Source organism: Marmota flaviventris, chromosome 14 (genome assembly GCF_047511675.1).
Source record: "Marmota flaviventris isolate mMarFla1 chromosome 14, mMarFla1.hap1, whole genome shotgun sequence".
Taxonomy (NCBI): Eukaryota; Metazoa; Chordata; class Mammalia; order Rodentia; family Sciuridae; genus Marmota; species Marmota flaviventris.
The window spans coordinates 89,545,647-89,561,285 of record NC_092511.1 but is presented as its reverse complement, the minus strand read 5'-3'; the positions used below and the strand labels follow the sequence as shown (position 1 = coordinate 89,561,285).

Sequence of the window (15,639 nt, the reverse complement as noted above, 5' to 3'; positions counted from 1 at the left end):
TGTTTCTACCTTGGAAGATCCTCATAAGTCGCTTCTTGATGGATGGGCCGTCACTTTTCTAGCCAACACATTCTCGATGCTCCTGCAGTCGATCCACTAGAAGTAGTGTTAATTTAACTTCCCTTATTGCTTTTACTCCTCTGCCACTCAGATAGATTTTTGTATTATATTATAATCTGATAAATCAAGATTTAAATAATTAAAATACTGATATTGTTCATTACATTAATAAGTTAGTGTCAGTCAAAAAGAGAAGGGAGGGGAAAAAAAAGCTCACATGTAAGGTTGCCAGGTTGGCCACTGCTGTGGAAAACGAAACCTCTGTCCCACTGGGACCTGGGGAGTCAGGCTAATGAGCCTCAGAATTGTCTGCTTTGATATGGAAGAGGGGGGCATTTGTCTGCCAGCTCCATTCCCCACTTGTCATAAACACCAAGGATTCTGTCACCACTCTTTGCTGAAGATTTGGAGAAACTCCAGAGCAGAAAGGACTCTAGGATGCAGCTGAGATGAGGTGTTATCTGACCACACCTGTACAAGTTGCTTACTTCGGCACATATGGGGTAAAATCTGGATCAAGAGGATCTGTGCATGCACCATGGTGTCCTATGTGAGGGTATAAAAGAAATCTATCTGGGTATACTGAGCTCCAGATGCTTGTGAAATGTCAAAGGATATGTGGAGATGCAGAGTGAGCAGACTAAAGATGAAAAGATGACCTGTCTACCTAGATGATGTCTGAAGCCATGTGAGTGTAGGGGAATAGCTTGGAAAAGAGGGGTAATAAGGAAGAGACAAAGGTCTAGGCAGGCCCGTGAGAAACACCAAGAGTTAAGAACCACGAAATAAGGAAGAGTCATCAAAGGAGAATGAGTAGGAGACAGGGAGGCAAGAGAAGCACCAAGGGACAGTTCTGTCACAGAAGTCAAAAGAAAAGACTTTTAATAAAGAGGAACTAGTCAAAAAGCCCTTAATGATGCCAAGAGACTAAAGAGGACGAAGCCCAAGAAGTGTCCACTGGGGTTTATCAGTGACTTGGATGGTGGTGCCAAAGTCACGTTGGAATGGATTTGGTTAAGAAGTGAGTGGGGAGGGACTGGGGCTGTGGCTCTGCAGTAGAGCACTCTCCTGGCATGTGGCGAGGTGAAAGGTTTGATCCTCAGTACCACATAAAAATAAATAAATAAAACAAAGATATTGTGTCCAACTACAACTAAAAAACAAATGAAAAAAAAAAAAGAACTGAGTGGGGAGTGGAAGGTATAAATGGCACATGTCTATCTATGGTGCACTGTCTTCTAGTTTTGATGGGAAGGAGAGGTATTTGGAGGGTATGAGACTGAGGGAAGGTTTCCCTAAAAAATGGAAGAGCTGTGTAGTCCAGTGGAATGTGATAGAGAGCCCAGAAATAAAGCCTCCATACATGGTCAAGTATTTTTGACAAAGGCTCCAAAACCATTTAATGGGGAAAAGGCAGTCTTTTCAGAACACAATGTTGGGAAAACTGGATATCCACATGTGAAAGAATGACACTGGACCCTTTCTTTATAATTGTATGCAAAAATTAACTCAAATGGTTGAAAGATCTAAATATAAGAGATAAAACTGTAAATCTCTTAGAAGAAAACAGGAAAAGCTTCATGATATAGGATTTGGCTATGATTTCTTCAACATGGCACTGAAAGCCCGGGGAACAAGAAAAAAATAAATTGTATTACATCAAAATTATAACTTCCATTCATCAAAGGACACCATCTATACAATGAAAACCAAACCTCAGAGTAAGTAAAAATAATTGCAAAGTATCTCATAAGGAGTTAATACACAAAATATGGAAATCTTACAACTCAACAACAAAATAACCCCAGGGGGTTTTCAAGATGGTGGAATAGAAAGGGTCACCTTCTATTGGAACCTTCTTGGCTCCTCGGTGGTATGAAACCAAGAAAGCAGATTGGCCGATTCTCAGGAAGGTGGGTCAACAACAACAACAACAATAAAAAAAGTCAGAGGACCTTACTGGAATTTAATACTGAACATTCAAAACAGATCGGGGACCTAGGAGGTTGGATATCATAATATAAGGAAGAGATCTCCATTGCCAGAGCAGTCCCTCCACAGGCAAAGTGCAGGGATAAGGAAATTAAAGGAACCCTCATTTTTAGGAGGCCTAAAACTGTCTGGGTAAGGGGAGTTTAGAGAACAAAAACACTACCTGACTAAACTGAAAGGTGTGCTGCACAACATCCTTGTGCAGGAAGGAAGTCCCATCTCCCATGATCGCACGTGGAGTTCAGAGGAAAGAACCACTTTGCAGCTGCAGCATGGGAACTGGCAGCTGGGGAGCCAATTCCCAGCTAACCTGAGTTTGGCCTGAAATCCAGGCCTGACAAACCCACACTGCACAACATGCAGTGTGCTTAAGTGACCAGGAGGATATCAAATGTGGAGCAAGATTTGCACAGGGGACTACTGGTCATGGAAACCCACCTGGTTTTCCCCCTCCTCCTACAACCTGGCTGCTTGCATGACCGGCTGGGACAGATGTGACTGGCTGGGAATTCAAAAGGGTAGGGAAAGGAGAGATTGAGTTTGGAGACTGACCCCGAGACCAGGAAACATGGAGTTCACAGGTGATGTAGTGGACTAAGAATTGGCTCCTCTACCACAGAAGTGGAACCCAGGACAGATCTTCCAGTGTGGACCAGCAATTGCTGGGCCTGGAGGTGTGCTGATTTAAAATCTCCAGACCAATAGGCGTTCAGTGAAGAATGTGAAATATACCTAAGCCTAAACCCCATTGCCAGGAGTTCTACCTACAGGATTACCTCTCTCCTTCAGCAGCCCCACCCTGACAGTGGAGCAAGCATCACACTCCAGATGACCCCACCTAACACGGGATCAGAAGGGAAGTTGAGAATCTTTTGAATTCTGACGGAAATAATTAACTTCTTTACCTTTTCACCAAGATCTTTTTTTTCTCTGTTTATTTGTGACCTTAATAGTTCATGGACATTTATACATATTTATATTTTTCTCATTTTTAGCATTTTTGAAGTCATCTATTTTTTATGGCTCAGTATTTTGAGGACTATGATGTTTGATTAGCATATTTCAGTTTTGTATTCTTTTATTTTTTTTAATTTTTACTTTATTCTCTCACTTATCTGTTTTCCTTGATTTTTCTCTTTTCTTCTGCTAACAGCAAATCTCTACTGTTCTTTCACTCTTCCTTTAATTTTTTACTTCTATCTTCTCTCCTCCTCTCTCATAATCATCACATCCTACATACTTCTATTTTCTCTCTGTCCACCATTTGAAATCATAAACCCTTTTGCACACTTACTTGTAGGCAATAATTGATCATATCATTTATGTTTATTGTCACAATTAACATTGTACATGCCATAGTATAAACTATTTGGTTCAATGCTGTATATTGTTTGCATTGGTTGTCATTATTTGTCTCTCCCTAAACAGTGAGGTACTGTAAACCTTCAGGAACACTATTTAAAGTTCACACAGTAGAACTCTACTGCCTCAGATCCATACAGTTAAATAGGCAGACACACACAAAAAAACATGATAAAGCAAGGGAACAAATCACCCCAAACAAACCAAGACACTTCAATAACAGAATCCATCAACACCACAGTGGAAGAAATATCAGAGAAGGAGTTTAGAATGTACATAGTTAAACTGATCTGCAAGGTAAAGAATGATGTAAGGAGTGAAATCAGAGAGAAAATACAGGAAGTGAAATATCACCTCAATAAAGAGATAGAGATTCTGAAAAAAAATCACACAGAAATCCTTAAAATGAAGGAATCAGTAAACCAAATTAAAAAATCAATGGGAAGCATCACCATCAGACTAGACCACTTGGAATACAGTTTCAGGCAATGAAGACAAAATATATAATCTTTTTTTTTTTTTAATTTTTATTGTGGGTTGTTCAAAACATTACAAATTTCTTGACACATCATATTCCACACTTTGATTCAAGTGGGTTATGAACTCCCACCTTCACCCCATACACAGATTGCAGAATCACATCAGTTACACATCCATTGATTTACATATTGCCATACTAGTGTCTGTTGTGCTCCGCTGCCTTTCCCATCCTCCCCCCTCCCCACCTCTCCCCTCCCCTCCCCTCCTCTCTCTCTACCCCCTCCACTGTATAACCCTGAGGGTCTCCTTCCATTACCATGCAATTTCCCTTCTCTCTCCCTTTCCCTCCCACCTCTCATCCCTGTTAAATGTTAATCTTCTTCTCCTGCTCGTCGTCCCTACTCTGATCTTAGTTACTCTCCTTATATCAAAGAAGACATTTGGCATTTGTTTTTTAGGGATTGGCTAGCTTCACTTAGCATAATCTGCTCTAATGCCATACATTTCCCTGTAAATTCTATGATTTTGTCATTTTTTAATGCAGAGTAATACTCCATTGTGTATAAATGCCACATTTTTTTTATCCATTCGTCTATTGAAGGGCATCTAGGTTGGTTCCACAGTCTTGCTATTGTGAACTGTGCTGCTATGAACATCGATGTAGCAGTGTCCCTGTAGCATGCTCTTTTTAGGTCTTTAGGGAATAGACCAAGACGGGGAATAGCTGGGTCAAATGGTGGCTCCATTCCCAGCTTTCCAAGAAATCTCCATACTGCTTTCCAAATTGGCTGCACCAATCTGCAGTCCCACCAGCAATGTACAAGTGTACCCTTTTCCCCACATCCTCGCCAGCACTTGTTGTTGTTTGACTTCAAATATATAATCTTTTAAAAAAAAACTTTTGTAGTTGTAGATGGACAGAATGCCTTTATTTTATTTGTTTATTTTTATGCAGTGTTGAGGATCAAACCCAGAACCTCATGCATGCTAGGCAAGCATTCTGCTGCTGAGTTGCAGCCCCAGCCCCAAAATATATAATCTTGAAAATAAAGTTGACATGGAGAAAAGATGTTAAGAGACCACGAACATAACTTCCAAGCAGTATAAGATAACCTGAAAAGACCAAATTTCAGATTTATCGGGATAGATGAAGGCTCAGAGATACAAATGAAAGGAATGCACAATCTTTTCAATAAAATAATATCAGAAAATTTCCCAAAGAATGAAGTGGAAAAATCAAATACAGGAGGCATTATAGACCCCAAATGTACAAAATTACAATAGACCTACACCAAGGCACATTATTATGAAAATGCCTAACATACAGGATCAGAATAGAATTTTAAAGGCTGCCAGAGAAAAACAACTTGTCACATTTAGAGGGTAAGCAATCCAGACCTCAGTTGACTTCTCAACCCAGGCCCTCCAAGCTAGAAGATCTTGGAATAATATATACCAAGCTCTGAGAGAAAATGGATGCCAACCAAGAATACTATACCCAGAAAAACTAAGCTTCAGAATTAACGATGAAATAAAAACCTTTTATGATAAACAAAAGTTAAAAGAATTCACAATTAGAAAGCCTGCACTAGAAAAACATACTCAATACAGTATTTTATGAAGAAGAAATGAAAAATAACTAAAAACCAGCAAAGGGAGGAACTATACTAAAAGAATAGTCATCAAAGGAGAAAATAATTCAAGTTAAAAACCAGAAATCAAAATAATGGGGGGAGTGGCAAAGGAGGAGGAGGAGGAAGAGGGGAGGTATTATTTTGTTCATCAAAAGACATTAAGAGTGAAAAGGCAAGTGACTTAGTTGAGTGTAGTAACTACATAAAGAATGCCTCTACATCACTAGGAAGGGTGAAAAATCTCACAGAAAAATGGATCCCCCTCTAAAACCTTGTATATGTATGCACTTCACAAAAGGTAATCCAAATAGTCAACAGATCTGCCCAACCTATTAGTAATCAAGGAAATACAACTTAATACAATGTTCACATTATACAAAAAAACAGAACAACCGCCATGTCCGTGAACTATAGAGTGGATAAATAAGGTGAAGTCACACAAGACAATACTATCCAAACAGTAAAAATAAGTGGACACAGTAATATGAATGAATCTCAAAATCATAATGTTGAGTAAAAAAAAGAAGAAAAGAAAAAGAAACTGGTGCGAATTACTACTTACTGTATGGTTCCATTTACAGTAAGTTCAAAATCAGGCAAGAGAAAATTACATGTTTAGGGATTCATACCAAGTTAATAAACCCATAAAAATCAAAGCAAAAAAAAGGTTTGCAATGAGTCAGGAGAGGCCTGTGAGATTTTTCACCTGGTTGGTGGGGAGCCAAGTATTGGGAGAGAGAGAGGATTAGTAGATAAAATGTGTTTTCTGGAGCTGCTGATGATCAATATGTTTACCTGTGGTAATCACACAGCAGTTACACTTTTTTTTTATAAATGTGTTATAATTCATAATAAAACATTTTAAATTATAAAAAAACCTCAAGTTAAAAATTAGTTAAAGCTTGAGTAGACATTTATCCAAAGAACATACACAAATAGCCAATAAGCACATGAACACATGCTCCACATCACTGATCATTAGGGAATGCAGCTCCCCACAATGAGAATCCCCCAAACATACCTTACAATGGCTATCATAAAAAGCAAAACCAAACTAGCTGGTGTTGGTGAGGATGTGGAGAAACTGGGACCCTTGCACAATGTTGGTGGGAATGTGAAATGGAGCAGTGCAAATGGAAAACAGCCCATCAGTTTCTTGATATTAAAGAGACTTACCATAAGATCTAGCAATTCTACTTCTTGGTATTTATCAAAAATCATTGAAAGCAGGGAATTGAACAGACACATGTACATCCACTTTCAAAGCAGCATTATTCACAATAATCAAAAGGTGAGAGCAACCCAAGAAGCCATTGATAGATGGATGAGTAAACTAAATGTGGCACACACCTACAATCACAAAATATCCTGCCTTCAAAAGGATGGAAACTGGAGGGCAAGAGGCTTTACCTCTTGTCCCACTCCACAAAACCTAGGGAAACAGGTTGATAAGGAAATTGGTTTATCCTTTTTTAAATATTTTTTTAGTTGTGTATGGACTCAATGCCTTTATTTGTTTTTATGTAGTGCTAGGATCGAACCCAGTGCCTCACACTTGTGAGGCAAGTGCTCTACCACTGAGCCACAACTCCAGCTTGAAAATGGGTTTATTCAAAGCCAGTTTTCAGGAAGATAGAAGAGTCCCTTCTGTCTCAAAGTCCATCTTCAGGGACTCAAGGGTGTGGACAGCTTTTTATAAGAGAAGTAGAGGCACTGTGGGACATGAGGTAGGAAATACAGATTTAGCTAGGCTGTGTTTAGTCAGAGAATATGTCAGTCTTCATTTCCTTGATGTCGGTCCTCAGAATGAGGAAGTATCAACAGTTATCAGGAAGTTGCATTTGATTTCAAAGGGTGTTTGCCTCAGAAGGAAATTCTGACACAGTTTACAACATAGATGAGCCTTAAAGACGTTATGCCATGTGAAATAAACCAGTCCCAAAAGGAAATTACAGATATATAATTATACATACTATTATACATGGAAACTTCTAGAGTTAAGTTCATGAGAGAAAGGGAGAGTTTGCAGCAACAGGAGAGAAAGGAATAGGAAATTAATGTTTAATGGGCAGAGTTTGAGTTTGGCAAAAGGACAAGCATTCTGGGGATGGGTGGTGGTGATGTTTATACAACAAAGTGAATACACATAATTCACTGGATTGTGAAGTTAACATGGTTAAAATAATGAGTGTTATGTTATCTAGACTTCACCAAAATAATTTTTAAAATAGCTATTGACATTTGTATTCAGACACTTTCACATGTAGGAGACAGAAAATGCCACCTGAACTTGCTTAAGCCTTATAGGACTTTCTGACTCATATCATTGCAAATCCCAATCAAGGGGGAAGGTGAATGAAGTAGCAGGTGCAAGTGACTAAAGGGTCTTAAAATATCCTTCAGGAGAACTGGGTCCAAAGCTACCTGGGAAACAGGCATCAGTGGTAGGGTGGTAGGTCCATCTGGGACAAGAGAAGGTGGCTGAGTTGGCTTCCACTCCTTGCTCGTGGACTTAAGACTGCAATGCCTTTGCTATAGTTGTGCCATTAGCTCTTAATCCACTCTCCTGGAGCTCTGGTTTTGGTTACACTGTGTGCTCTCATTCTTCACTTACACTTTCACTTGGATTCCCTGAATAGTTCTTCTGGTATCCATACCAGATCTCTGGTAGACTAACCCATCGTCCAGTTTTTCTGATTTCTAGGGTAGTGCTTCTTGCTTTTACCTTTGTTCAATCTCACTGATGACCAGGATTCCTTAGTCTGGCTCTGCATTCCATGAACACCCTGATATACCTTCTTTGTTTTCTCATCATCTACTCACCTGTAGCTGTTGAAGGGGAAAATATCCATACCAGGACTGGGGGCTGTAGCTCAATGGCAGAGCGATTGCCTAACATGTGTGAGGCTCGGGATACGACCCTCAGCACCACATAAAAATAAATAAATAAAATAAAGGTAGTGTGCCCATCTACAAATAAAAAATTATTTTAAAAATATACATATCAGAGAGTTCAAAGTCCAACTGTAGCATCCAACTGCAGTTCTACACTGAAGACATTGGTCATAGTCAGAAATGGGGCACTGTCTAATGTCAGAGAATACAACCATACTGAAAGTAGCTCTCGACATAGTTCCACTCATGAGTAGTCATACTTTTTTGTTTTGTTTTGTTTTCTGCAGTGCTGGTGATGAACCCAGGGCCTTGAGTATGCTGTGCAAGTGCTTTACCACTGAGCCACACTGGAACCCTTCAGTACCAAAGCAAAAGACATGAGGATGACTATAAGCCAGGCCATAAAGTTCTGTTAGACATGGTGTCCTCCTTCTTGCCCTCAAGTCAATATCTATGAAACCAAGATTCAGACTGTCCTGTTGACACTGTCACCATAGAGGCAAAGATTGGCTTCTTTGCAGCTGTACCTTTGAGAATTCCTGCTGAGCAATGAAACAATAATTCCAGAGAGTAGGTCAGAGGGCGTGAGCACCAGACTGAGGAGGAGGATGGGGTCTTAATGTTTAGGTGTTTTTAAAAATTACAATCATTTTAATTTGGGGGACCAGGTTGGCATTCCTGTGGATGAAGGCTAGAGAATTAGCATGGACCTCTTCTTTCATCCTGTTGATGAGCAAGAACCTGGAATGTTAGGCAGGACAAATGGAATAATGGTGAATCTCAGTAGCAGAGACCACAAAAAAGTTCTATGATTATCATGGATCTGACCCCATGTAAGGGCATGGACTCCTTTCCATCCTGCATATGTAGGAAATCTATGCAGAGTTTGCAAAAGAGGTGAAGCCAAATACCCCAGTGTCAGCAGTCTAGCTCATTGAGCCACTCTGTAGGCCCTCATAAGCAACATGCAGTAGCCAGAATGTTCACATTGAGCATTGAGTAACATTTACTGTGACTGAGGCTGTAACTTGTCTAAACAGAATAATTCCTCACCTCTTCTTTAACAATAGCGACTCTGATTCTGTTCTGCATTTAGTTTAGTAGAGTGCCCAACTATATTTCTTGGCATCTCTTACAGTCAGGTCTAGCTAATCAGGCCAAAGAAATGATATATCAAATATAGGACCAATGTTATCCTGATATAACTGGAATTTGTTGGATGGGGCTTTCGGACAGGAACTTTAAAACAGTGAGAGCTAGGAAACTACTTTTTGGACTGGCTCTTCTCTTTCTACTTTGTATGTGGAGTTAATGGCTGGAATACCAGCAGCTTTTCTTGTGATGCTGAGGATATAAGCCATGCCTCTGGACTGTCAGAGAAAAATAAATAAATAAAAGAACCCGATTCCCTGGTAATTTTATGGAGTTTTCACACAAGCCCTAGACTTCCTACTTCTGGACTTGGATGTGAGCGAACAAAATCTTATGTAACTAACCTCTGTATTCACAGCCAAAGAAGATTTCCTTGGGACTTTCAAAAACAGTACATAGATCCAGCAGAAAAGGGGCCTCAGAGCAAAGGTGAGCAGTACCTCATGGTAAGGCTGCCCTGACCTCAGAAGCTCTGGGTTTTAGCTAATTGTAACAGGTTGATGGTGACAGAAGAGAAGGAGATGTGGATCATCCCCGTACCCATAGGGTAGCATAATTCTTTGTAAATCCTTCAACAGCTACCCTGAGAGGACACAGCAGTTTTCCATAACTTCCTTGAAAAGCCTTATCAGTACGTCTATTTTACAGAAGCCTAAGTTGAAGTAAGATGCCCCTCAGTTGAATAAGTAATTTTATGAATTTTATAAAATCATAAGATTCTTTTAGCTCTTGTGAGTGAAAATACCAAGTGTAAACTGGCAAGCCAGGGTCAGGCTGAACGGACCCTGAATGTCCCATGTCTGAGCAAAGTTGCTATAGACCACTATGTCACCTGGCTGGATAGAAATGGCCGAGGTAGACCTCCACATCTCAGATACCTTTGCCTTCTTCAGTCTTCACGGTTGCTGTTTCCAAATACCAGGTAACGTTTCAGATGGGCATCTATAAGATTCCAGAAATCCACCATGGCTGTTCTTGTGAGGTTGGCAGCCACCTCTACAGCTCTCTGGGCTCTTTTCTGGACTCTATTTGCAATGGCTTCTCTGCCATTAGCATTCTTATGAATGGTAGGAAACTTTACAACTAAATTCCTGATGCTCTGTATTAGATTTTTTTAAGGATTTGGCCACAGACTCTTAGGTCCCTTGGGCAATTGCTTCCTTGAAACTCCAGGTGCTAGGTCCAGAGAACCTCTGTCTCTCCCAGTGGCTTGTCTTCAGAGTCTTCTTACCTGATCCAAGCCTGTCCCCTCCTTCATCCCCTGGTCCTAACCACCACTCCAGGCTTCACTGTGAATCCCTGCTCATGACCACAGTTCTTCCTTGAAACACTGCTGCCACTAGAGGGACCAGGGGCCATAGATGGCCAGGATCCCAGTCTTTGCCTAGATTCCCTAGGAAACAAAGCCTGAGGCAAGAATGTACCTCCTTCATGAGGGACAAACCCAAGGCAGCAAGAGTGAGAAAAAGGAAGTGGAGCAGGAAGAAAGGGAAGAAAAGCAAGTGATCTGTTACCCATTGGCCTCTACTTCACATGCTGAGGAGTGAGATGAGTCAGAAAGTGCATCCACTTGGTTCCGCAAGAATTCTCCAAATACTGCAGAAACCACATGTGGAGGAATTGGTGGGTGAAGGTGAACAGAAGGAATTTATCTGATCAGCTCCCTCTGTCTTCAGGTTGCATCATTCAGCCACTCCTAAGGAAGCCAGGGCCCATAGCCCACTGGGTGGCACTTTGACAAGCCTGGAATTGATGTGAGGAGGAGCCAGAAACCTGACATCTGCAGCTGTGGCCTGTGGCAAGAGGGAGGGCCTGGCACCCCTGGGCCGGTAGCTGTGCAGCCACAGTTGGTGCAGTCAATGGCTGAGAAGGCTCTGGCCGCTGAGGTAGAGCAGGTGCTTGGCAGCCCAGGGTAACGGGACTAGGCCCAGGATACAGGCCTTGTTTACTCCCTGTGTGATTCGTTCCAAGCCCAACTTTCTGCCGCAAGTCTGACTTTCTCCTCATGGCCTGGGACCTTTAGCACCTCTCTCTTAAACCTTCACCTCCTTGCCACAGAAATCCATCTTTTGTGTTTTTGGTTTTGCCTTCTTCCATGTTAACAGATTCCTCATTCCTTTCTCTTAATATCAACTTTCATATAAAAGTAAATGACCAATCAGATGAACATCATTACCCTAAGTACATGTATGAAGACACAAATGATGTGACTCTACTTTGTGTACAAGCCGAGACATGAAGAATTGTGCTCTATATGTATAATGTGAATTGAATCACATTCTGTTGTCATATTTAACAAGTTGGAATAAATAAAATAAAATTTAAAAAACATAAGTGACCACTTATGACTTTTTATACCTTCTTGTGTCGCAGTCTGGCTGCAGCAAAATAACCGGCGGGTGATGAGCAACTTGTGTACATTGATACAGCAGGAGTGGGAGCTGTTTATTGTAGGACCGGAGGGGTATATATACATTCCACACAGCTTATCTTAATTAACATAAACTAGATACAGCAGTCAACCAATAAGGAATCTCCACACTTAATGGCTCACTGGCCTTACTTCACAAACCACTCCCTCTGGCAAAATGCCAGGCGCCATCCTGACTTGTTTATAGACCCTAACATCTTGAGGAAGGAAAGAATTCTTTTCTGATAGGATGTTGTGGCAGATTCAAAGAGACACTAGACCAAAAAGGAGGCCTTCAATAAATTTAGAAGAACTCAAGGACAATCCACCTGCAACAGGCAAGGGGAACTCACTGGATACCAGTGGCTTTTTATTCCAAAGTGTTCTTCCAACTGTACTCTACTGCCAGGTGACACCAGTTTTTGTGCTTGGGGGACTGCTACTGCTCAGGATCACATTATTCTAAAGTAGAGCCTATATAAACAAAAATAGGGTTATGAGGGAAGTCCAAATTTTTCCAGAAGAACATAAATGAAAGCCAAGAAAACCAACATGGACCATATTAGCCTCAGGCACTTTTGCCTTCTCTACACACTACATAGAAGGGTATGCTCTCAGTTATTGATCATCTACATACCAGTGAATATTCTGAAAATACTCCTTGATCTATGGAGCTTAATCTCTAATGTTTGTATGTTAGGGCTGAAGCCAAGCCCTTGTCCCAGAACTGTGGAATGGTGACCCAGGCAGACTGGAGTACAGGTGGCAAGCATGGGCCCACAGTCCTGCAGAGCCCACCATGTGGAGGTAAGCCAGGTGCCCTGACCTGTCCTGCCCCAGTGGCCTGACCCAGGGCTGGATGTGGTCATCTGCTGCAGAAGCCTGTCTCACACAGTGCTGCTGCAGAAACTCACACAGTGCTGCAGCCCAAACCTTGAGGTCCAGGATCTCAGGATCTCACTTCCCTCCTGGAATGGCAGAAAAATCGGATTAGGGCAGTCCCAAATGGGATTGCAGGGCTTACTGGGGGCGTTAATACTTTTCCAAACTCTGATTAGCATAAGTGTGGACCAATAGCATTCACTCAAGTGCTAATATAAACCCTAGATCAGCACACTCAGACAGCAACCCCTGTCAGGTCTCCATTGCCCACTTGAATAAATCCTACGTTTATACTCACCCTTGTGGATTTCATTCTTTGAATTCATGAGACAAGAACGCCAAAAAAGGAAACTGGTGGCGAGCTGCTGGGGTCTGCTGCAACACTGGAGGGTGTAGCCTGCCATTCAGAGTGGCAACATGTTTCTCAGCTGCAGAGACCTGCGGCGTAAACAGATCCCATGTGCCAGGAGAAGTGAAGAACTCCAGTTTCAGGATCACCTAATAAACAAAATAAACAAGTATATATTAGAAAAAGCAAAATGCTGTGGGAAAAAGAAGTGTTGTCAGGGCAGGCTCCAGAGGTAAACAAAGGCTTGGAGGTGAAACAGCAAGGCGTGTAGCCACGAGAGGGAAGGAGACCCAGATGGAACTAACACAGAGGCTGCCCAGTGAAAGCATTCTTCACTTGAATGAAGGATGAAAAAGAGGACAGTTTATCTGCAGCAGAACAAGTGACGGGGAATCATAGAAGATGAGTTCAAAGAACTAGTGGGGGTAAATGGTTCAGATTATGAAGGGATGTGGGCCATTATAAGGACTTTGGCTTTTACCCTGAGATGGACAAGCCACGGTGCTGAGAATAGAATGTTTAGGGCAAGTGTACAAGTCGGAGTAGTTAGCAGCTGTTTGCAGTGATTCTGGCAAAAGATGATGTAGACTTGGATCAGGGTGGTCGTAATGCACTCTGAAATGTGATCAGGTTCTGCATATATTTTAATATAGCCAGAAGGGTCTGCTGAGGAACTGAAAGTAGAGTGTGAGATAAAGAGAAGGACAATGGCTCAGTTTGAACTGAGCAACTGTAAGGATGGAGTTGCCATTTACTGAGGTGGGTAAACTGCAGTGGAAGAGGTATGGCAATGGGAGAGACAGAGAAGTTCAGTTTTGAATATGCCATGTTAGACATTTATTAAACATCAACTAAAGAAATCTGAGGAGATAGCTCAAGTTCAAGGAAGAAACCCAGGCTAGAGATATAAATTGAGGGTTGACCACAACTGAATGGCATTTAGAGCATCTAGGCTGAAAAAGATCACCTAAATGTTGACAGAAAAAGAAAAGACCCAAAGTTTGAGCTCTGGGGCCTTTGGACATTTAGTTGATTCCCAGATGTGCAGCTTCAGCTTTACCTGGGAACTTGATGAAGATGAAAATTCTCAGGCCGTACACCAGACCAGCTGAATGAAGGTGGTACCCAGCACTGCTTTAAGACTCCAAGTAATTCTGATTATGGCAGTTTGAAAACCACAGGTTCAGAGACTGGGCAGAAGAGGAGGACATAACTAAAAAGACTGAGGAGTGACTAGTCAGGGAGGAAGAAAATCAGAGAGTGTTTCCAGGAGCAAGATAGTAGTCAACTTTTCTCATTGCTGTTCATAAGTAAAATGAGGTAAAGACTGAGGACTGATGTAGTAACAAAAAAAAAATGAATTTATGTGAAGATATTTAACAAGAAAAAAGGCATTCCCTGATGTTTCAGACAGGTCAGCTGGGGGTGCCCTTCGAATATATTTTCTGAAAGAAACAGCCCATCCCTTATCTCCTGCTGATGGAAAGGGAGAGACTCTCTCCCACTGCTGTTTGAGCTGACAGAGGTCACGCAAGCTCCTTCTTCCTCTGCCTCTAGTTGACTACACTAAATCCACAGATCAATTAGGAGATAAGTGTATCCCTGTAGGAGAAACCCTAAATAGCAGTGGCTTATACAAAATATTTTATATCTCTTTCAAGTTCTGTTTGAACAAACTGTCTGGGGCTCATTCCTTCTATCTCGTTGGTGTGCCTTTCCTAGGGTGTTAACCTTGTCCACACTGTCCACGAGGACATCTCCAGCCAGCATGGAGAAAAACTCATCTCCTTAAGAAACAATTTTCCTCTCTGTCCCCAGCAAAAGGCAGGAATATTTACCCTGAGGAGGCTTAGTCTAGCTAAAAGTTATGGTACTCTATTAGAGAAAGGACCATTGAACACAATGCTTGTACACAGAGATCAGCTAAGCAAATTGGATTTTCCTCCTTAGGACTATGATCTGGATAGCAAGCCGGCTACTTAATTACGGGATGATAAAAGAGAGCATGCAGTAGCTGAAGATCCGCTGACTCCGGGAGCTCGAGGGGGTCTAGAAGCTCGTATTTTCGGGCTGGTCTCCCTAAGGTCAGCGGTCCCAGTTACTGGTGGTTCTTGGGAACTCTTTCCGGGTTTTTCCAGGACTGATATTCCATTTCTCCTCATGAAGCAGGGCAGCTTGGACCCAGCATCGCCGGTTACTGGAAGTAAACTGAAGCAATCTCTGTTGCAACACAACAGTCCCAATTAACGCAGCCTCCGGGCACTTCCCCTCGGAGGGCTCACAGCCATGAGACGCGAAGTCTGCGGGGATGAGAAGCACCGCGCTCGCAAGCCACAGTTGCGCGCTGTCAACGTCCCACGCGAGGTGGGGCTTGTCGCGCGCAGCTTCCCACCCACAGCCCCGGGGAAGCGTTCCTATGTTGC

The 15,639-nt window shown here is 41.9% G+C and overlaps 1 long non-coding RNA gene across 1 annotated transcript; it reads right to left on the bottom strand.

Moving 5' to 3' along the window:
- Nucleotides 1–12,017: 12,017 nt before the first annotated feature.
- LOC114078732 (uncharacterized) lies at nucleotides 12,018–15,599 on the bottom strand. The gene is made up of 3 exons (XR_003580389.2): nucleotides 14,277–15,599; nucleotides 13,166–13,365; nucleotides 12,018–12,953 (listed from the first exon to the last, which is right to left on the bottom strand). It is a non-coding gene; the product is annotated as an uncharacterized lncRNA (long non-coding RNA).
- Between the last annotated feature and the right edge of the window lie 40 nt (nucleotides 15,600–15,639).